Here is a 23035-nt window from a genome sequence, read left to right as displayed (position 1 = left end):
TTTTTTGGTCTTTTTAAGACAGGGTCTCCCTGTAGCCCCAGATGTCCTGGACTTATTATGTAGACCAGGCTGGCCTTGAACTCACAGAGATCTGCCTGCCTCTGCCTCCCAAGTGCTGGGATTAAAGGCGTGCGCTACCACGCCCGGCTTTAATCGTGTTTTAGCTTCAGACAGTCCTTCCATATAAATTCATGCAGAACATCTGCATAATTTGCTATTTCTACACTGTAAACCATAGACTATCTCAAGATGCAACTAGAGTCTAAGACAGTCAACTGAGTTAAATGCCCAGATGTCAAATGTTCCTGTAATAATACATTCATCTCAATGCCATCAGCACAACTGAATGTATATAAATGCTGCAAGTATGTGTACAGAGTGACAAACAGGCTGTTAATTCAGTTTATTGGGCCCTAGATATCTACATAAAAGTAAGTTATAACCTTGATATAAACCAATGTGTCAAAACACTTAAAAATCCATCTCTCACACTATTAAGTTACCTTAATACTGTAATCAGTAATTTCCATGAAAGCAAAGTTAGGATGTGCTGTCCAGTAAATAAGAAGTGATATAGTTTGCAATGTAACAAGTATGAATTTGTGTTTTTCTCAATATAAGGATGTATGTGAAAATGATGAACACACTGAAGTCCTTGTAGAGAAAATCTTTTTCAAGTGCCACTTCCTGTGTCTCTACACTTAGTTCTAAGTTTGTTTCCTCTGCATTCTACAGCTTTTACTATAACAATGTAGGTGAGTTTACACATCTATAAACAATAATTTATGTTTTTATTTCTTGACATTTTATTATTTTTATTTTATGTATATGAGTGTACTGCCTGCCTGTATGTAAGTGCACCCATGTCGTGTAATGCCCAAGGAGGTCAGAAAAGGGCATTGGACCCTGTGGAACTGGAGTTTCAGAGGGCTGTTAGCCACCATGTGGGTGCTGGGAATTGAAGCCAGGTCCTCTGCAAGAGCAGCCAGTGCTCTAAACTGCTGAGCCATCTCTCTGGCTCCCTAATCTATGTTTTTAAACATGAATCTAACATTTCATCTGCTATTTCTGTTATAAAAATATACAGAAAATATATGCAAAACAACTAATGCAAAACTGGCTTATAATTTCAATATTAGACTGAAATTTTTGTTATTATTTTTAGTTTTTATGGCTATGAGTATATTGCCCACATGTAGGTAGGTACACATGTCATGCAATGCCCACAGAGGTCAGAAGAAGGCATTGGATTCCCTGGAACTGAAGTTAAGGACAGTTGTTAGCTGCAAATGGGTGCTGGGATTCTAATCACGGTGTTCTACAAGTACAGCCAGTGCTTTTAACCACTGAGCCATCTCTCCAGCCGCATACACTAGACATTTTTAACACTAATAAGCTTGATTTCAACACTAAGCACATCCATCCATTTCACATAAAGCTTGGCCTTGTCTCTCCACTGACATTCAACTTTTCTGAGGATAAAAGACAAAAACTATATCAAACTATAAAGTAATTCAAAAGAATGCATCATTAATAGAAGCTCACAGAAAATATTTAAAACTGTGCAACAAGGCTTACGCATAGTACATAAACATGGCTCTTTTGTTTCTGGAATGAAAGTCAGTGGCATTAGCAAAGAAGAGAACATAAGAATTATACAACATCTGTTAGGATGTAAACAAAAATGAGCAAAAAAATTAAAAATGTTGTACTGCAAAAAGAAATCAAGTTCCTGTTGTCTCTAAAAATTGTTTTGAAAGTGGCATCAATTCTAACATGAAGCCTGTCACTTCCAGAATGAGGCATCACCCCCTCTCTTTTCCTGCTCTTTGGTATCTAGAATGGCCCCTAAAATGCACTATCATCATTTCCAGTAGGAGTGTGAAGATCACTTTCTCAGTGAATGAGGAACTATTTGAATAATTCCTTAGAATGGAACCTGTTGAAGAGTTCCAGCTGAACTAAAACCAGACTTCTATATAGACTTCTACATCTTTTCCCTACTCCTTACAAGTAAGCAGTCAACCAGCATTTACACGAAGGCAACTAAAATATTTCTGACATAATTTCCCCACTGATAAACTCACCTGTAAAATCCACGTAACAGTACAACATATACACAAATGCTTACAGCAACATTATTAAAACCCAAATATTTATTTATTTATTTATTTATTTATTTATTTATTTATTTATTTATTTATTTATAGGTCTATTTTGAGACAGGGTCTCCTTGTAGCCCCAGCTCTCCTGGAACTCACTATGTAGACCAGGCTGGCCTTGAACTCACAAAGATCCACCTGCCTCTGCCTCGCAAGTGCTGGGATTAAAGGCATGTGCCACCACGCCCAGCCTATTTAGTATTTTTATTTTCTGTGTATGAGTGTATTGCCTGCATGTATGTGTGTGCACCCGTGTTGTGCAATGCCGTGGAGGTCAGCAGGGGGCTTCAGAGTCCCCTGGAACTGGAGTTAAGGACAGTTTGTATCCGCCATGTGGGTGCTAGGAATCGAACCCCGGTCCTCTGGAAGAGCAGTCAGTGCTCTTAACCACTGAGCCATCTCTCCAGCCCCTATAGATACTTTTTAATTGCTGAATACTAGGTTTTAAATGGAAGACTTATGGAGTACACAGAATTAGCTCAATAAAGCTATCATCAAATATAAACACATAGAAGATCTTCATATCTTATCATTCTTCTCTTAACATTGCGCAGATCTTACCTTTTCTAGTTACTTTCCACATTTGCTCCAAGTAACTCCAAAAGAGACTTCTCCCACTTACTTATCCTCCAAAATAAACTTCATTCAATGTGAAGAAAACTGGAGAGTGCTCAACCCCCAAAGCTCTAGCAAACACTTCCTGGGGCAGAAGAACTTGCAGAGGGCTTAAACCCAGTGGTCTTTCTGTATCATCCTCTGTTTCAGATAGAAAACTTTTTGTGGGTTTGGGCACTAAAAGAACTACTTGTAGCCAGGCAGCACTTGGGAGGCAGAGGCAGGTGGATCTCTGTGAGTTCAAGGCCAGCTTGGTCTACACAGCAAGTTCTAGGTCAGCTGGGGCTAAAGGGAGACACTGCCTCAAAAAAAAAAAAAAAAACATAAAACAACAACAAAAAAAATCAACAACAAAAAAACAAAAAAGCCAGAAAGAACTTGTTTTTTAGGCAATTTTATTAGAAACACTTTCACTGGGAGTAGGAAACACAGGAGGCGATGCCAGTGGTAAAGTACATGCCTGAGTTTACAAAAGTCAGGAAGTCATTACACTCTCCCCTACAAACATCAGATGCACCTATTAAGTCACCTCAAATAACATGGAAGATAGAAAATATGAGGTTGCTACCCAAATGAAACCTCAAGACAAGTCATCTTGACTGTCACACATCTTGACTGTTCCACAGCAGAAAGGATGAAATAAACTAAACAAAATCCATCACATCTTTGCCTTCTTCCTCTTCCTCTCCTATCTTTCCTTCTCTTCTTCCTTCCTTCCTTTCCTCCCCTCCATTCTCCCTCTTCACTGTTCACTTCCCTTTTGCCTGCTTCCTCTTTCTTTCATTTGTTTAATATTTTACTTAAAGCTGCAGTGAGTTTGAATAATCTTGTTCTAGAGATTGCAGAGAAGTAAAGATAGATAATGGTTTAGTGAAAAAAATCTAAATGATACTAACAGTAATGTCATTTCCTAAGTTAGGAAAAAGGAATCTGTGGCTCCTAAAAATGGCTTTATCTTAAATTCAGTACTTTGGAAACCCTAAAGGCTGGAAATAGGAGTGCTCACAGTCCACAGGAGGTTCAGAATTTCCAGCCCAAGTAAATGGAACAGGGAGATCTGTCCAGGTAAAACCGGTGATGGTCCGCCATTCCAATGCAGTAAGAATCCTGCTAACTACATAAGAGGCTTGTCCACACAGAACACTCCTGGGAATTTTACTGCAAAGTCAACCAGCTTCTGATACTAAAAAAGGAAGGTTCTTCTTAAAGAATTTTAAAGACTCTGAGTTTGTTTAAGAACCCCTTTCTTAAGAAAAGCCAAACAGAAGAACCCATGAATCCAGGCTGGCTACATGAAATAGCATGAAGATATGAGGAGAGCTACAGGATAATAGCTCCAGACCTGCTGTGTGACTTGGGGCACATTTTGTAGCTTATCTGGGCTTTGATTTTGCTTCTCTGTGAAATGATGAATTTGACTAAATAACAAAAGTCTACACAGTAAGGTCAACCTAAAGCTCTATGAGACACTGGGCCTTTATTCAAAAGTGCAACAAATAAAATAAGGTCCTGAAAACCTTAATACTATGCTACTTCCCAAACTGTGAAGTTCCCATATCCTCATGACTACTCAGAAAGCTCCATGGCATTCCCATTTATACTCAGTGTGCGTAGGGTGCCCCCAACACATCCAAACTTCTCTAAAATTATGGAAATCACTTCAACATGCTGCTGTGGGGAAACGGGCTCTACTGTTTATAAAACAGTGTGGTAATGTGAACTCACCTATCAATTCCAAATCAGGAATTATGATTTTTCATTTATTATTTTTTGATTATTACTATTATTATTACTATTGCGATGTGTGTGAAGGTACATGTATGTCACAGTGCACATATGGATGTCAGACAACAACTCTGTGGGATTGATTCTCTCCTACATTTATGTGGGTTCTCGGGTCATCCAGCTTGCTTAGCAATGGCGTTGACCTGCTGAGCCATCTTGCTATCTCAATAGCATTTTTTCCAGCTCCCTCACCACTCTCTAATAAGTGCTGAGTTCCTCCTCGGTGTTGTCCATGAAACATCATACAACATCCATTCTTATGTTGTCATTAGCTATTTTTGTCTCTGTCTTGCTTCTAGGTTGCCAGGTCCATGAAGGCAGAAAATAAGTACCTGTGTCCTGAGCTTCTAGCCAAGTGTCTGTGTTAACAGTCACAACTCTTTCAGGAGCAAACCTGAAGAGGAACATGCAGACTCATGGCTTGGAAAGGCCCAGCAACAGTCTAAGCTTCAGGCACAGCTAGATCCAGATGTTTTACTGATAATTAAGAGCACATTTCTCTTCATCTCATAGCTCACTTCTATCCATACTGACTTTATAAACAGACAAGATGTCTGTTTAGGGTAGTAAGACAGCTGTAGTTCCATGTTATGACCATTTTCTTTCTCACTAATTATGGATATTATAGATATCTCTCTCAATACCCTTTTTTTTTTCTTTTTTTGGTCTTTTTGAGACAGGGTCTCCCTGTAGCCCCAGCTGTCCTGGAACTCACTATGTAGACCAGGCTGGCCTTGAACTCACAGAGATCAGCCTGCCTCTGCCTCCCAAGTTCTGGGGTTAAAGGCATGCACCACCATGCCAGGCCTAATTATCCTTTTTTCAAATCTGTGTCCATCTCTGAGACAGCCATTCTTTGGGTAAAGATGGTTTATAAACCAAAGGGTAATAAAGGAATTCCATAAGGAACAAACCAAGTCCCATGTTCAGAAAAATAGAGCAGACAAGGAAGGCAAAGCAGCAGGTGTCCACTGTAGCTGGGTTGTTTGTTTAATTAAATGTAATCATGTGTAAAGGAGACTTTGTCCTCTCCTAGACTCTAGTTCTCCCACTACCTATTATACAAATAGACTCCAATAAATATGTTATTACTAATTAAAATATGGAGGAGTTGGGGCAGGGTGGAATACAAATAGATGGAGGTGAGTGGAAAATGACTACCTTTCCAGGTCACCCTGCAGCTGAAATAAAATTTTATTCTTAACAGTGTGGCCCTTTCCTTATGGCATATAAAAATATTAACTCAAAAATAAATCAATGTACAAAAATGTAAGAGCTAGAACTATCAAATTCTCAAAAGAAAACCAAAGTGCAAAGATACAGAATCCCAAATTAGACAATGGGTTCTTAACTATGAGTCAAAACCATGAAGAAAAAAATAGGTAAATGAACTTGATCAAAATGTAAACTTCAGTGCTTCAAAGCACATCAACAAGAACTGAGAAGACAAGGCAAGGAATGGAAGGGAACTTTGCAGCACATGTATCTAATTCTAATGTCAGACTAGCATCCAGAGTCAAAGCAAGTCAATAATATAAAGTCAATGCATTGAAAAGCTAGCTTGAACAGACATTTCTCCACAGAAGACATATAATGATCAATACCAAAATCTTAACATGATTAATCACTAATAATTTCAGAAATGAAAGTCAAGACCATATACACTTTACTTCCACTATGACAGCTAATATCAAACAATGGGTATCAGTAAGAACATGGGGAAAGTAGAAATTTCTGGTATTGCTGGTGAGAATGTAAAGTCCAGCATGCACTTTTCAAAAGTACTTGCCAGTTCCACTAAAAGATATATATATAGTTGCTGTGTGCCCCAAAAGCTCTACTCTTAGTAACATGCACGAGAAATGAAAACACATGTCAACAGAGACTGAATGTTCACATTATTCATAACAACCGAAATATATAACAGCCCCAAATATCTACCAACAGATGAAAAGAAAAACAAAATGTGGTATGCATAAAGGGATACAGTCACAATAGGCCACCCAGTGACCACAATAAGGACATACAAACACACAAACAGAAGCAGAGGAGAGAGAATAAAATGGAAAGTGACTGCTAATGAGTTTAGGTATCTAGATAGTGGTGATGGTTACAAGTCTTTATGAATACAATGAAAATTTCTGAGTTGTACATTGAAAGCATGAATTTTATGGTACATGATTTATATTTTTATTTTTCAAGTTTAAATAGGGAGTGAATATTACATATAACTGGGGAGTCATGATTTGGTAGGTGTAACAATACTATTGAGATAATCTAAAGCAATGTTTGCTGAGAAGAAGCTGTTTGCTGAGGCTGGGGGCAGGGTAGCTCAGAGGCAGAGAAATACAGGTGTACATTCATGTGGACATACTCAATTCTCAATATCCCTCAGAACCCAAAGAAAAACATCTACAGTAGAATTTAATAGTAAAATTATGTTTCTCATTATACTTTAAAAACAGTTTGGCTGGTTGTGGTGGAGCACACCAGTAAGACATGCTGAAGAGGCAGAGGCAAGAGGATGAAGTTCGAAGCCAGCGTGGGTTTTATATTTTCATCTTTGCCAGGTGTGGTGGTGCACGCCTGTAATCCCAGCGCTCAGGAGGCAGAGGCAGGTGGATCTCTGTGAGTTCAAGGCCAGGCTGGTCTACACAGCAAGTTCCAAGCCAGCTGGGGCTACAGGGAGACCCTGTCTTAAAAACATAAAAAAAAAAGTTTAGCAAAAAATGATAAATAATATTGTGCAATCTTGATAACAGCTGAATTTGAGTTATACAATTTCTCTCTACTTCTACATGCATTTGAAATTTTTCCAAAAAAAATACTAAGAGACTGTGATACAAAATTTGCATTTCTTCTGCTTGGACTATGTGGTAATTAGGTCAAACCTAGCTTTAAAGAATATCCACTGATAATGAAGTAAATATTGAAATACTGAAGCCAAGTCATGGAGTCTATTCCAAGATATGGACAAACACATCTGGCATTTCCATTACGTCTAGGATATTCCTTCCAAAGATATTTCCTCTAATTAATCAAAACCATGTTTTCAGGCAACATTTTCCTAAAGTAGATTTTGTGTAACACCAAATAATACTCAAGATAGAAACAGATGTTCTCAGACAGAAGTGTTCCATGATTAAAGAAGTTTGAGAAAGACTGGATCAAAGTTGACGTATTTGTTACACAAATTCTCAGAGCTCTTAACACACTCACATGTGTGATGAGTCACCCCAAAGCAGACATGTGCACCCACTTATTTCTACGGTCTATCTGGTAAGTTCACTAAGTAACTTCTTAGAGAGCCACAGAGTTACAACCACAGCAGTGAATCATTTCCAGAGCCTGATATAAACACGTCTTCCCCTCTCACGCATGCTCTCACAGTCCTTATGACTCCACCCTCACCCCCACTTCCCCCACACATACCTCTTTCACAGTACTCTCACAGGGTCTCACTAGTGGTCCAAGCTAGCCTCAACTTGTAATTCTCTTAATACAGCCTCACACACAAGGGCACTACAGGTGTGTAACACCCTGCCCAGCTCTTGTCTATCTCTTCAAATCCAACCTAAGCCAGAGTTTATGAAGTGTTTCCTTCAAGGTAAAGATTTTTTCCCCTTAGAGAAAATATATTTGAGCTAAGTCTGGAACTAAAACAAGAGGTAAGCTATGCAATGCTGTACTCAAGGCAGAGGGAACAGGTACAGGGATCCAAAATGAAAGGCTCTACAAAGCACTCGGCAACTGAGAATAAGTCCTGATTGCTGGAAAGGAACACACAGACAGGAAAGGGGACTAGCAGAAGACAGCATGCGGCCATAGGAGAATTGCCTATAATGCTGTTAGTCCAACTAATGCTCCTGAAAGCTGCAAGTGCAGGCATTCTTATATGTGTGACTTTTTTGATATTGCACATACCAGAAAACATCCTTCTAAATTCCTATTTTTTTTTCCTCTTCTACCAACATTTCTGCAAAGGGATAATGTATCTAAAATACACAGAAACCTGAATTTCCCCTCATTACTGAGAAGTTCCTCTGCAGTCATTTTTTGTGTACTGTACTTTAGTTTTCCTTTTTTTGAAAATTTCATACATGGTTGCAATGAAATATGGTATTTTTCTCCCCACTTCCCCATTCCAACTTCCCTTATATGCCCCAACCCCCAGACCTCACTCCCAATTTCATGTCTTTTTTTGTTTTTGATAAGCCACCAAGTCCACGTAATGCTTTGTGTTATACTTTTAATTACCAACTTAGACTGTAACTGAGGTTAAAAGTTGTCCCCTTGCTTTCTGGACTGGGAAAAATGGCTCAGTGGTTAAGAGCACTGGCTACTCTTGCAGAGAACCTAGGCTGAGTTTTCAGCACCCACAGGTCAGCAAAGAATCATCCAGTTCCAGAGGATCCGAAGCTCTCTTATGGCCTCTGTGGGCACTTCACATATGTGGTGCACTTTACATGCATGCTCTCAAAAGACTACAAAATAGAACTACCATATGATCCAGCCATACCACATCTGATATATATACCCAAAAGACTCCAAGTCAGCATTCCACAGAGATACCTGCACATCCATGTTTATTGCTGTGCTATTCACAATAGCCAAGATATGGAACCTACCTAGATCATCATGAATAGACAAAGAAAATATGATATATATGCACAATGGAATTTTATTCAGCCATAAAGAACATAAAGCCAGACTCAGAAAGACAGAATCACATTTTCTCTCCTATGTAAAATTTAGGTGTGTGTGTGTGTGTGTGTGTGTGTGTGTGTGTATACATGCATGTGAGCACCCTCAGAGGCCACTGGTGTTGGATCCCCCTGGAACCTATCAGCTAAGGCTTCTTCTACTGTCTCCACACTATAAATAGTCCGAGTTTTACCCCAATAAAGTTGGAGCTGGAGCTGAATCACTGAGATCTGAGCTGAGTCACTTGTCTTGAGCTGTAACACTAAATCCTGTGATCCAGTCTCCCCTGGGGGGCGCTATTCCTCCGTCACCGACTCACAGACACCCTGGCTTTCGCCGTCCCTCGTACGCTTCCCGTGTGGTCCAAGTGGCCAGTGGACCTCACATCCTGAGGAAGGTATATGGGTGAAATAGGGACGGGATCGACTGAGTAGACCTCAGTAGTGGAGGAGCTTTCACTGCCCAGGAGTGCGCGCTGGGACCCTGAGAGCTCAGCGCGTGCGCGCCTATAATCAACACAACACAGTGATCTTACTCAGATTTCCCCAGTGTGTGTGTGTGTGTGTGTGTGTGTGTGTGTATGTATGTGTAGACATCAACACAACACAGTGATCTTACTCAGATTTCCCCAGTGTGTGTGTGTGTGTGTGTGTGTGTGTGTGTGTGTGTGTGTAGAACATGAAAATAGAAAGTAAGGAGCGGCTGGAGTGATGACTCAATGGTTGAGAGCACTGACTGCTCTTGTAGAGGACCCAGGTTCAGTTCCCTGCACCCACATGGGGACTAACAACTTGCTCACTGGCAGTCAGAAGGTTTTGTGACTAAAGAACAATGTACCACATTATGTCAGTACAAAGATGAAGTTATACTTGCTTATAAACAGTAGGACACAAATTAATATAATGGAGGAGAAGAGCAAGACATATTTCTTGACCCCAGATACATTTTCAAAGAGATACATTTTAGGAAGTTTTAAGAATTTTTACATACTGAATCTAAAGATCTGAACATTGATTCCTATAAACATATAATTGAGCCTCTTCAAGAACTTCTACATGTATACTCCACTTTAAAAACTGCTGTTATACATGGTGGAAAAGATATGTAAAAGAATTAAACTTTGGCTGAAGAGATGGCTCAGCTGTTAAGAGCACTGGTTGCTCTTGCAGAGGGCCCAGGTTCAATTCCCAGCACTCACATGGCAGCTAACAACTGTAACTCCAGTTCCACGAGAATCCGACGCCCTCTTCTGATCTCCATGGGCATTGCACAACATGAGTGCACTCACATACATGCAGGCAATATACCCATACACATAAAACCAAATTAATAAATAAAATATTTTAAAAAATAGAATTCCCAATCAAAATTAATTTTTTTAAAAGGATGAAAGGGAGAGGGGGAAGGAGGAAGGGGGGGAAGGAGATTTTAAAGAAGTAGGGGAAAGAAGTATAACAGAACACAAGTGACATGAAAGCAGGGGGACCACTTAGGGAAGGAAGGGGGCCATCAAGACAAGGGGAGAAAGTATGAGGGAGGGCAGTGGGGCAAGAAGATGAACAAAACAAAGAATAAAGACATACTAGAAAAGTCACAAAGAAACCCATTACAGTGTGGCTAACTTAAAATTTAATTTAACATTGACATGAAACAATAAAAAAGAAAATTATTAATAAAACTCCAGGTTTTTATTTAAAATGAGTAGCTTTTGCTTCAGAATTATTTTAGAAAGAACAGAAATATTAAATTGTGAGTAGACATTCTCTGCTTTAATAAAAATAAAGGAAAAGAAAATATTTCATATTGGGCGTGAGTAGAGCATACATGTGATCATCCTGGTGTGGGTGGAAAGGCAGGGCTTGAAGAGGCTACCTGCTCTGTCTGCTCAGCTGCTTTGCCTTTGGGAAGGTGATTCTTCCCCTAATGACCGAGGTTGCCATCATCAGATAAGTACCCAGTGCACAGTAAATGGCTTACAACTTTTGGTACAGCTGAATGCAGAGTTGGTTGTTGTCTAATGAAAACAGAACAGGAGAGAAGCTTGTCTCTACTTAAAATCTTAAATTGACAGAAGAGTTTTTTTTGTGTGTCCTTTATCTTGATTTGTTGCACACAGAAATTTAAAACTGTTTCAATGATTTTATATGTGGTAGACATCAAATGGCTGCAGGAAAGTATCTCAGATCTTATGCTGACACAGTTTATGGAGAAATAAGGTAGTGTAATTGTTGCAAATGTAAACAATCATGGGAAAATAGATTCATCCTGACCTGTTTCAACAATTCATCACATCTTAGCTATTTTTTTTACATTCATTAGTTTGACTACTAGTAAAATTTAGAAATATAGCTGACCTTACCACTTTCTTGGCCATTATTTCATTTTTAACTTACTTTCCAGTACATTATAAACTCTTACAAGGAAAACACCAAGTCTGTGTCCTTCATCTTTATATTCCCAGCACTCATCACATCATGTTCTATAGAGAGCACAACAGAGTGAATATTTTCTAAATACTGCTGACAGCAATGTGAGAGGAGAAAAACCGATTTAGAGTTTCTAAGAAGGTGGTAAATATGAACAAAGTGCAATGATCATATATATGTATGAGAAAATCACAATGAAACCCATTATTTTGCAAAAGATCAAGTTTTTAAGTAAAATGCAAAAAAAAAATAGAATGTAAGTATTAGCCTTAGAAAATGTTATCTTTTTATATTTTTTTTATTTTATGTGTATGCGTGTATTGCCTGCATGTAGGTAAGTGCACCCATGTCGTGAAATGCCCGTGGAGGTCAGAAGAGGCTGTCAGATCCCCTGAACTGGAGTTAGAGTTGTTAGCTGCCATGTAGGTGTTGGGATTCGAACCCAGGTCTCTGCAAGAACAGTCGGTGTTCTTAACTGCTGAGCTATCTCTCCAGCCCCAGAAAATATTATCTTTTAAAAATTTCCAGATTGACAGGGTAAATAATTTTCATTTGCTTCACATTCTACAACTGTAAACATACTTTGCACAAAGCAATTCTTTTCTGCAGAGGGCGGTACTATAATGCAAGTATCACCAAGGAGCTCTTGAGCCATCAAACTGAATAGAATTTTGGTTTCCTCAAGTTAAAAGTCCAATGACTTTTGAGACAGAGACTAAACATAAGACTATGCCCAAAAACTTTAAGCAGAAATTTTACTAATAAGAATTTAATGCCCACAAATATTTCAGTTTCTTGCATCAAAAAGAAAATGGAGATGAGGGAACTACAACTTCTCTTCCAAGACCAAAAACTGACACCCCTAATAATGAGGGATTGATGATAGCAAACAAGTGCCAAGGAGAGCAGAAAGCTGGAAAATAAAGTTTCTGAACACACTGGCAGGAGAAGACCCACTCCAGCAACACCAACAGTCTCCTCCTGAGAAACTCCAGACCCCTCAGTACGGAGGTGAGGATGGGCAGATTACACAGGCAATGCTTTCTTCTCAAAATGTACTTACCCATGGGGAAAAACAAAATATATAATGAGTGATTTAAGCAATTCAAGAAAATATGTACCAAGTAAAGTAATATGGTACAGTTTATATGGAGAGAGATTATGAAAAGTTGGGGAGTAACATAAAGAAGCTCTTTCACCGGGTGTGGTGGCGCACTCCTTGAATCCCAGCAGAGGCAGGTGGATCTCTGTGAGTTTGAGGCCAGCCTGGTCTACACAGTGAGTTCCAGGCCAGCTGGGACTACAGGGAGACCCCGTATCAAAAGTATCAAAAAGAAGAGCTTTCAAGAGGAAACTGAACATTGTGTGTGTGTGTGTGTGTGTGTGTGTGTGTGTGTGTGTGTGTGTGTGTGTGTGTGTGTTTCAAATTACTCTAAAGTGTGGTCACTGCACTCAACAGAAAGGTGTTCAAAAAGGATCTGCCTGATTCGACTGGATGATAAGGGTAGGTCTCCCTTCCATTCCTCTCTCATTTACACAGTGAGATAAATCATATCTCTACATAGTGCAAACTGAACAGGTGGCAGGTTACCCCAACCTAGAAAGTAGAAGAATCCAGATTCAACCCCATGATTACCTAGGCAAAGGTAAGTTGCAGTCCTTTTCCTACTCTTTCACTTTTGTTTTTCAGAGACAAGAATCTCCTTGTTGTGCCCAAGTTATCACTGAACTTGTGATTTTTCCTCAGGCTTTCTAAGCAGCTGGGGTTACAGGTATGTGCCACCCTGTCCAACCCCTTTTAATACTCTTAGTATGAGTAAGGTCACAAGTTGATGACTATTTACCCATTTCTACAGATAATCACTCTCATATATGGGTATTAAAAAATTAAAAGCCAACTTTCAACATGCAATCCTACCAGCTCATGGCTGCTTGGCACCTACTCCCAGCCAAGCACTGCTGGGAGTCCAAGTGTTAGTTCCCAGTATCTTTCCATTTCTGGAGAAAGTTAATGTGATTTACAAATTAGAAGGGAGCAACACAGAGGTTAATTCACTGCCCAAGGTCAGGCCTCTGATAAGAAGAAAGGCATTTTAAGAGTATCCTTCCACACCACACCAAAGAAGTGTTCAAATGAGAAATCATCTTAACCTCACAGATTTTAAAGGCCCCAGACAGGTCTACCTTCTTCAAGGGTACCTGGCTCAGGGCAAAGAAAGCAAAGCAGGACTTGCATTTGTTTTTAACTTTATTCTTGTGACTTTCATGCATTTATTCTTATGAGCATCACACGGCTGAAGTGCTGGTTCACGTCCTCCCACCCAGAGATCATGACTTCCCACAAGTTACTTAGCTTCCTGAGGCCTGGCGTTTCACCTGTAAAAAAAGGAACTCATGATGAATTACATCAGTCATAAATGCCTGTTGTAAATCATCAGATTTGCTTCTCACCCACAAAAATGTGGAAAAATAAGCCTGAACATAAACAATTAGTGGCCTAATTCATAAATTCATAATCACCCCAAAGCTTTAGTTATTTTTTTTCCCTCAAACTTAGAATCCCAAGCTGAAAGTGTTCTTCAAAGTACCTACAAAATTCGGCTAGGGCAAACAGTGTACTGCATAAGCTTTCTCTCCCAAGAGAAGTGGCCTCGTGGGATAGTGTCAATTTTCTTACCCCCTTCGTTGAAATTCAATATAGTTTTTATTCCTTGAGGAGTTCTAATACCCCTTCCAGACACAGCTCCAGCAAGCAGACATTTAGGCTTTCAGCCACACAGAAGGACTCTCTCCCTGCTCCTAGGCAGTGGTTGTAGCTGCCGGAAACTACACAGAGCGGATGCTGGCACAGCCAACTCTGCTGCTCAGCTGGAACAGCCTCTTGCATAGAAGCATCAACACATTCTAACCTCCCAGACCTTCAAGAGATAGCATGAGGATCACTCACAGTCAACTATGGCTTTAGTTAACATAAGCCAGACTTAGAAGTGAAGAATGTTTAGTGAAGTTCAAGCCCATGAGGATCAGAAATTCTTCCAACCAGTCACTAGATGACTCATGCTGATGAGGCATGTCTAAATAACTTGGGTGCGAGCAATGAGTTTTAGGGAGCATCACTGTCACAGAAAGCACATGGTTAAATACAGGATTGCTTTAAATATTGGCAGCTCAAAAATCCTATCTAGGTAAATGCACAACTTCATCAATAAGACTAGCACACATTCCAAAGAACTTCTAACAACACGACAGAGAGCTAAATTCAAGACTTCGACCTCCATGTGCGGCTGTGCAGGCTGTGCACTTCACAGCTCCAGGGACTATGATCCATGTTAATTGTCTGTGAAGGTACCAACCTCCAGGCTGTGAGGCTGTGCAGGCTGTGCACTTCACACCTCCAGGGACTATGATCCATGTTAACTGTCTGTGAAGGTACCCCCGGACTTGTGCACTGCATGACCCTGCTCAGCACACTTCTGAAAGAGAAGGGGGGGGGGGCGCATATAACCTTTCCCACGAGAAATTTGATAAGAATGGTTTTTTTGAGAAAATATGGACCTATTCGTGCTATAGTATGGTGATGTGTGAACATATCAATACATGTCCCTTTACATGCTGATATGTAAGGATTTGGACATATGAGATTCTTTTATCTTTCTACTGCCCATATCACAGTACAAGGAACACACAAATATAAGTTATCAGTTAGTGTGAATTTATCAGGTACCAGGTACTGATTTAGATATTTTTGTGTATACTTAATAAACCCACGCCTCACAGTAAGATGTATTCACAGTTATTAATTCTGATCTTGCAAAAGAAGAATCTGAGGATCAAGAAATTAAGTAAGTTTCCCAGTAAGTGAGAGGCAAGTGTCTGACACTGGAGTCTGAAGAGGGATCTACATGCTTTTAGCCACCCAGCTATTCTTTCTCCATTTTTTACATAATAAATGTTGCTTGCAATGATTACACATCAATCCTTCATTACAGACTTAAACCATTATTACTTTCTAAATAGATCAAACATTTACATTATTCACGATATTAATTTTTGTGGTACTTAGTCTTGGTTGTCAACCCGGCTGGACTGAGAGATTCACAAATGGTAAAGCACACCTCTGGTGTGTCTATGAGGTGTTCCAGAAACAAATGGCACATGGGACAGCAAAGAGTGGCAAAGACCTGCCTGGAGCATGTAAGCATTGGCTCATAGGCTGAAAGCTGGTACAGAATGGAAGTGGGAAAGTGTGGAAGCTTGTAGACACGCACAGCTCCATGTTTCCTAGGCAGGTGCATTTTCCACTGTAGCCATGATTCATAGACACTAGAACCCAGATTCTTCAGTCTTTCAGTGCAGACTGGTAGCAGCAACTCTCTGGGGTGCTTCAAGGCCTTCAGCCTTGGGCTGGGACTGTATCACTGGTCCTCTTTGTCTTCCTGGTCCAAGAGTTCAGTTTCTTACATTGAGCAGCCACTGGTTTCCCCATCTCTGCAGTCTGCAGATATCCACTGTGGGACACTCAGCTCCTGATCACATATGCCAATCTAACAACTCCCATCCTGAAAAATTGTATGTACATTCTATTGGTTCTATTCCTGACTCAGTTTCTCAGAAAACACTATCTAAACTCTAAACTCAATCTATTGCACAAGAATTTCCTTACAGGATTCTAAAATAATAAAGGTCCAGGGGGGGTGGGGGGCTGGAGAGATGGCTCAGTGATTAAGAGCACTGACTGCTCTTGCAGAGAACCCAGGTTCCATTCCTAACACCCACATAGTAACTAAAACCATCTGTAATTCCAGTTCTAGGGGCTCTGATGCCCTCTTCGGGCCTCCATAGGCACTGCACACATGGGTGCACTCACATACATGCAGGCAAAACACTCATACACATAAAATAAAAATAAATAATTTTTAAATAAAAGTTTTATTTTTACTATTAAAAAGAAATCAAAAAGGTTTACTTACACACACACACACACACACACACACACACACACATACACACACACACGCACACACGCACACATGCACACCAGCTCCAGAATTCCACCCTTCCTAGGGCTTCAAATGGCTGGGCTAGTTCTGAACAACTGGAACTTTCCCACAGGCTCTGCACCATTCCAGGGCTCTTTTCTTCACTTCTACCACAGGTCATTATTTGTATAAGCTCCCTGATAAAACATAGGAATTCAAAATTTCCAAGTGTGCAGTGTTGTTTTTTCCCTTTCTTTTTTAAACCGCCCCATAATTCAGGGTAATATTTTTAAAGAGCCAAGTTCATCATATCCTTATTTTAATAAGGTTATTTCTGGAAACATACGGAATTGTTAAACTATATTTTTAAAACAACTTCACATTTTTGTCATTTCAGCAACAAATGTCCATTTGTTGACAAGAAAGAAGCTACACTGCCTGAAAACTGCAGACAGATCAGCAGGGAGTCATGCAGCCTGATCCTTTAGGGTCAAAACACAGTAAGATACAGAAAAATACTAGAAACTAACAAGGATTTTTGTCTTGCTTTGAGCTCATAGATTTTCCCCCAGATTTCTTGAATACTTCAAAGTACAGTCTGCTATTTCAGCTGATAGTCTCGCAGCAACTATGGACTCCTGCTGTCCAGGTCACACTGAGAATGCCTCTTATATAAACAACCCATATATTTTTGCAAACAAAAACATCAAGAAAGGCATAAGAATTAAGTTTTCATGCATCTGCTTAAATTCCCAATGCTTAACAGTGTCAGCAGAAATCCAGAAGTGTTTATTATTTAAAACACTGATATACTACTGTTTTTTAATTATTTTTGTCTTAAATTACAGTTCACTGTAACCCTGATTCACTAGTAAACTGAAGCCACCAGAGAGAAAGAAGAACTAATCACATTTACCAAAATGGAAGTACCTCTGGCCAGGCAAGGTGACACATGCCTGGAATCCCAGAACTCTGGAAACAGAAGCAGGAGGATCACCAAATATTCAAGGCTAGTCTGGTCTACATTGCAAGTTCCAGGACAGGTAAGACTATATAACAAGACAGGACCTTGTTGGGGAGAATGAGAGAGAAAACCTCTGACCAAGTAATATACACAGGCAAAAGATAACTGCATTCTCTCATATTAACCTGTGTAAAAGTATATTGCAGAATTGTTTAAAATCATAAAAAGGTAATAACTTAAATCTTTACCAAGTAATGAATAAACAAAACATGGAACATCTGCATGTGCATCAATAAACCATTAAAAGTAATATAAAACTGATACATGCAACAATATGCATGTATCTTGAAAACATGATAAATAAAAGACCTCAGACACACAAAAACACACTTAGTGTATGCTATGATCTGAAAGTTTGTGCTACAGACCCCTAAATCCATTATATGTCAGTTTAATCCTCAGTCAGATGGTAGTAGGAAATGGAGCTCTTAGAAAGTGACAAGATCATAAGAGTAGAACCTTCAGAAGGGCATTAATGACTTTGTAAGGGGGAGAAGACAAGAGCATCCCTTTCATCATGTCAACACACAGTAAGAGATCAGAATTCCACAAACCAGAGGAGCATCTTCACTAGCATTTGACCATGCTGTTACTGCATCTCAGAACTCCAGCCTCCAGAACTGTAAGCAACAAATGCCCACTGTCTACAAACCACAAGTACAGAACATTAAGCTACCCAGCAGCCTGAAGTAGCCAAGACTGTATATGATGTCATTTCTGTGAACTCGGGGAAGTCTTCAGAGACAAAAATGAGGTAAGTAGTAATAACCAGCGGGAGAGGGAAGAACATAAGCAGATATGGGATCCCCTTATTAGGTAATAACAATATAGAAAAATTGTAATCTAATCAACATAAGAAAGTATTATAAAAGCATAAATTAAGAGTGGTTGACAGTGGGCTGGTGAGATGACTCAGTGGTAAAGAGCACAAGCTGCTCTTGCAGAAGATTCCGGTTTGGTTCCCAGCATCAACATGTCAACTAACAACCATCTTTAACTCCAGTTCCAGGGGATCCACTGACACTTTTTTCTAGCCTCCACAAGCATTGCACACACGTGGTACAGTGACATACATACAAGCAAAACATTCATACACATAAAATAAAAATAAGCAAATCAAAAAAAAAATAATTAAGAGTGGCTGACAAGTGATCCTGTCAGCAGAACCAAAACTAACCTTGTAGCAAAAATAGAAAGTATGCAGCACCCGGGAAGCAGAGGCAGGCAGATCTCTGTGAGTTCAAGGCCAGCCTGGTCTACATAGTGAGTTCCAGGATAACTTGGGCTACAGGGAGACCCTGTCTCAAAAAGACCAAAAAAAAAAAAAAAGTATGAAGGTATGTACTTAATCTATGATCCTGGTCAAGTTATCTATGCACTATGGGCCTTGGTTTTATTACAGTATAACAGGAGCTCACAGAGTTTTTATATGATAAAAACTAAATAGTCAGTGACATTCTTAGCTTCATGAAGTATACAGATACTCAAAACATTTTTATTCTAAGCTAGGTGCTGTGGCTCATACCTATAATCCCAGCACATGAGAAGCAGAAGCAGGTCATTCTCAGCTACATAGTGAGTTCAAGGTCAGTTTGAGCTATATAAGACCCTGACTCAAAACAAAGCCAAATAAAATTATTTTAGTTGTTAAGCCTAGCAGGACATTAGAATAAAACTTAAGATAAGCTTTGAAAGATGAATAGCTCCCTAGAGCTGTGCTATTTGGTGAAGTATTCACTGGCTACATGTGGTTATCTAAATGAACTGAAATTAAAAGTTCAGTTCACATACTAGATAGTAATAAATGTATAGTCTCTACATTATTAGACAGAGCAAAGGTCTAGAAAAACATGCAATGAAAATTTACATGGATCTTGAACATTTCTACCATCATTGCACTAGAAAATTAAAGGTATTCAAATTAACTATCACATTTATTTTTGAGACAGGTTCTCACTATGTAGCTCTGACTAGCCTAGAACTTGTTGTGTAGATGAGGCTGGTCTAGAACTTACAGAGATCTGCCTGACTCTGCTTCCTGATTGCTGGGATTAAAATGCCAGAATAACTACCACAGTTTTATACCTTTAAGCCTTTAAGCCCTAGTTTAAATTGCTAGCATCACCTACTGAAGGTTCTGTCAAGAAAATAAAAACACAAAGGAAGAAATTGATGAATACTCCCTCAAAATATTTGGAAAAATTATTTCACACAAGAAACAAAAATAAAGCAAATTGCAAACAAAGTCCTTACTACAGAAAACAGTTTAGACTGCTGAATAAGGATTCTCAGCTTACAGAACTATGATAGCCTCCTAATTCTACAAAATGAAGAGTTGAATAAATGAGAAAATGCTCTCTAATCAACTAAGTGTTTATGGTATCAATTTCTCATCAACAAAATGTATTTGTTAGAAAACGTTTTTTAAGTATTTTATTATTTTTATTTTATGTGTATGAGTATATTGCCTGCATGTAAGTAGGTACACCCTTGTCATGAATGCCTGCAGGTCAGAAGAAGGCATTGGCTCCCCTGGATCTGGAGCTACTGACAGTAGTTAGCTGTCATGTGGGTGCTGGGATTCAAACCTGGGCCCTCTGCAAGAGCAGTCAGTGTGCTCTTAACCACTGGCCTTCTCTCCAGGCCCCAGAAAACATTTTTTTAATATCTATTTCTCTATGGCATGACCTGGCTGATGTCAGCAGGAGGTGTAAATCTCTAAAAGCTGTGAAATATTATGCTTAGCCAAAGCTATTTTCTACAAAATAGACTCTCTCCACTACTGTAGTCATGTTTTACAAACATTAAAAAAAAAAAAAAAAAACTTCCTCTTTGATTTTGAGTAACTGTAGGAAACTAGAAAGTTGTTCCTCAATGTCACTCACTGTCACTCACCTCATGGGCAGCAATGTACACTGAAATGCTCCCAGGAACCAGGCACTATCAGCTCAAGATGTTTTGAACCCTTCTCACAAACTACAGTGAGAAGCACCTGTTCCCTTCAACTTAGGTTCCAGAAGATTCTGGGCCATTGTGTATGATGTATTGAGGTTCAGATGCCAAAACAATAAGTTTACATTTATGACTGAATATTGGATAATACTTTTAAACGTCCCCCCAGTGTAGCTCCAATGCTTTCACATTTAAGATAAATCAGCCTGCTGAAGAAAGAAAATGGAGGCCCTGGAAATGGGTGAGCATTTGGTTTCTTGAGTGCACTTTGCCTTATTCCAGCTGGAATATACCAGTAATTATGCCTGGAAGTTGCAGAGCACTTTCCCCTGAGAGCTCTAAGAGCTTTAAAAGATAGGCTAATCCATGTTCATAAGCTCGCCAGGCAGCAGAAGGGGCTTGGTATTCTCTAAAACACAAAAAAGCTGAAGAGGTGCTGCTGGACCAGTCAGACTTAGGTGTTCAGATGGGAATGTATGTGTTCTGGCTCAGCACCACAGGCAATGAACCAGACTTAACAGATCACAGAAACTCTAAGTGTGTTTCAACATGAGTCAACCTCTCTGAAGAAAGGGTGGCAAAGTCCCAGGATGTCAGACCCACTGGCAAAACTACTAATGGCCACAGGAAGGCTTGAATGAATGCCCTTTTTCATACTCAAAAGCAAACAACAGCCACATTAGCATCCCAGAGATGTGATCATGCTCTAGATACGCAAGTGTGATGTGTTTAGAGCTCTCACTTGGAAAGGAATTGCTCATGTATGGTTATAAAGCACATAAGTATTTATATCAACTCTAATTCTCAGCTTACACACAAGTATCTGATTAGTTAATAAGTTAACTAAGCCTAAGAGTAACTGGCAAGGAAGCTAATATCTGCCTATGGCTTTGACTAGTTCAAAGAAGCTCTTTTGCAAGATTAAAAACTGTACTTCACCTCTGAAAATGGGTCATTTACTATAAAAAGACTTCCTTTCCCATGCTACCTGCTCATATTACATTTTTGCCTTAGTGCTAGATTGGTCTGATCAGCCAAGCCATTACCGCAAGTCAAGAAATGAATACTGGGAGAGACAAAAATTACATATTTTCCTTTAAAAAAAAAAAAAACTGATACTCCTTTCCATAGTCCACTTGAATCTTAAATCTAGGACACCTACCCAAAACTCAATTCCACAACAAACCCTATATAAGACCACTTAATTCATGTTGTCAAAGCCTAGAAGAAATCAAGATGTCAGTCTACAGGTGGAAAGATAAACTGTGGATGGAGACAAAAGTATATCACTCAGAGACTTTTTTCCAATGGATTAACAAGCCACAAAATACATGCAAGACCTTAAATGTATCTCACTGTGTAAAAGAAGCCAATCTGCAACATACACCTTTAATCCCAGTACTTGGGAGGCAGAGGCAGCTGGATCTCCGTGAGCTTGAAGCCAGCCTGCTCTACATAGTGAGATCCAGGCCAGCTGGGGCTACATGGAGACCCTGTCTCAAAAGGACACACATACACAAAAAAAGTTAGTCTGAAAGGATTACGAATTATATAACCCCAAACACATGACGTTCTAAGAAGGCGAAGTTATGGAGGATCAGTGTCAGAAGATCAGTTGGGGGGGAGGGGGCTGGCAATATGTAAAGTTTCTCTTTTTGTATCTGGGTTACCCCTCACTCAGGACGAGATGAATGTTGTTGGGCTGAAGAGATGGCTCAACAGTTAAGTGCTGGCTACTCTTGCAGAGAATCCAAGTTCATTTCCCAGGACCCACATGGTGGCTAACAACCATCTGTAACTCCAGTTCCAGAGAATGCAACACCCTCTTTTGAACTCTGCAGGCACTGTGAGCACAGAAGCACTTACATACATACAGGCCAAACACTCATACACATAAAATAAAAACAAATGAAATGATGGCAGTCACCTTTCAGAACTGACCTGAAATAAAGAGAATATTCTTTGCTGCTCACTTGGGAAAAAAAATAAAATATAAAATAAAACAAAAACAAATCAAAAAGAATTTTTAAAGGATGCTTGTTGCCAATTCCATCAATTTACCTTCAATTTTGATTTCATTTTTCTTAACAGCTGAATAATACTCCATTGTGTAAATGTACCATACTTTCGGGGCTGGGGAGATGGCTCAAGGGTTAAGAGTACTGTCTGCTCTTGCAAAAGACCTGAGTGATCATAAGGTAGACCTATTTCTAACTTTTTGAGGAATCTCCACACTGATTTCCATAGTGGTTGCACCAGTTTGTACTCCTACCAGCAGTGAATAAGTGTTGCTCTTTCCCCACATCTTTGCTAGCATTTGTCATTGTTTCTTGGATCTTAGTCATTCTGACTTGGGTAAAATGAAATCTCAAAGTACTTTTAATTTGC

General features: G+C 39.5%; 1 protein-coding gene and 1 non-coding gene across 6 annotated transcripts in view; one reads left to right on the top strand and one right to left on the bottom strand.

Annotated features, from left to right (window-relative positions):
* Cdk14 (cyclin dependent kinase 14) overlaps window positions 1–23035 on the bottom strand; it is a 633917-nt gene that overhangs the window by 556824 nt on the left and 54058 nt on the right. The gene's annotated exons all lie outside the window — the stretch shown is intronic.
* LOC115068325 lies at window positions 22554–22622 on the top strand. Its single transcript, XR_003847692.1, has one exon. It is a non-coding gene; the product is annotated as a small nucleolar RNA SNORD2 (small nucleolar RNA).

Source organism: Nannospalax galili, unplaced genomic scaffold (genome assembly GCF_000622305.1).
Source record: "Nannospalax galili isolate Female #2095 unplaced genomic scaffold, S.galili_v1.0 scaffold85, whole genome shotgun sequence".
NCBI classification, from domain to species: Eukaryota; Metazoa; Chordata; class Mammalia; order Rodentia; family Spalacidae; genus Nannospalax; species Nannospalax galili.
Note: the sequence above shows the minus strand (reverse complement) of the source record. Positions and strands in the feature narration are given on the sequence as shown.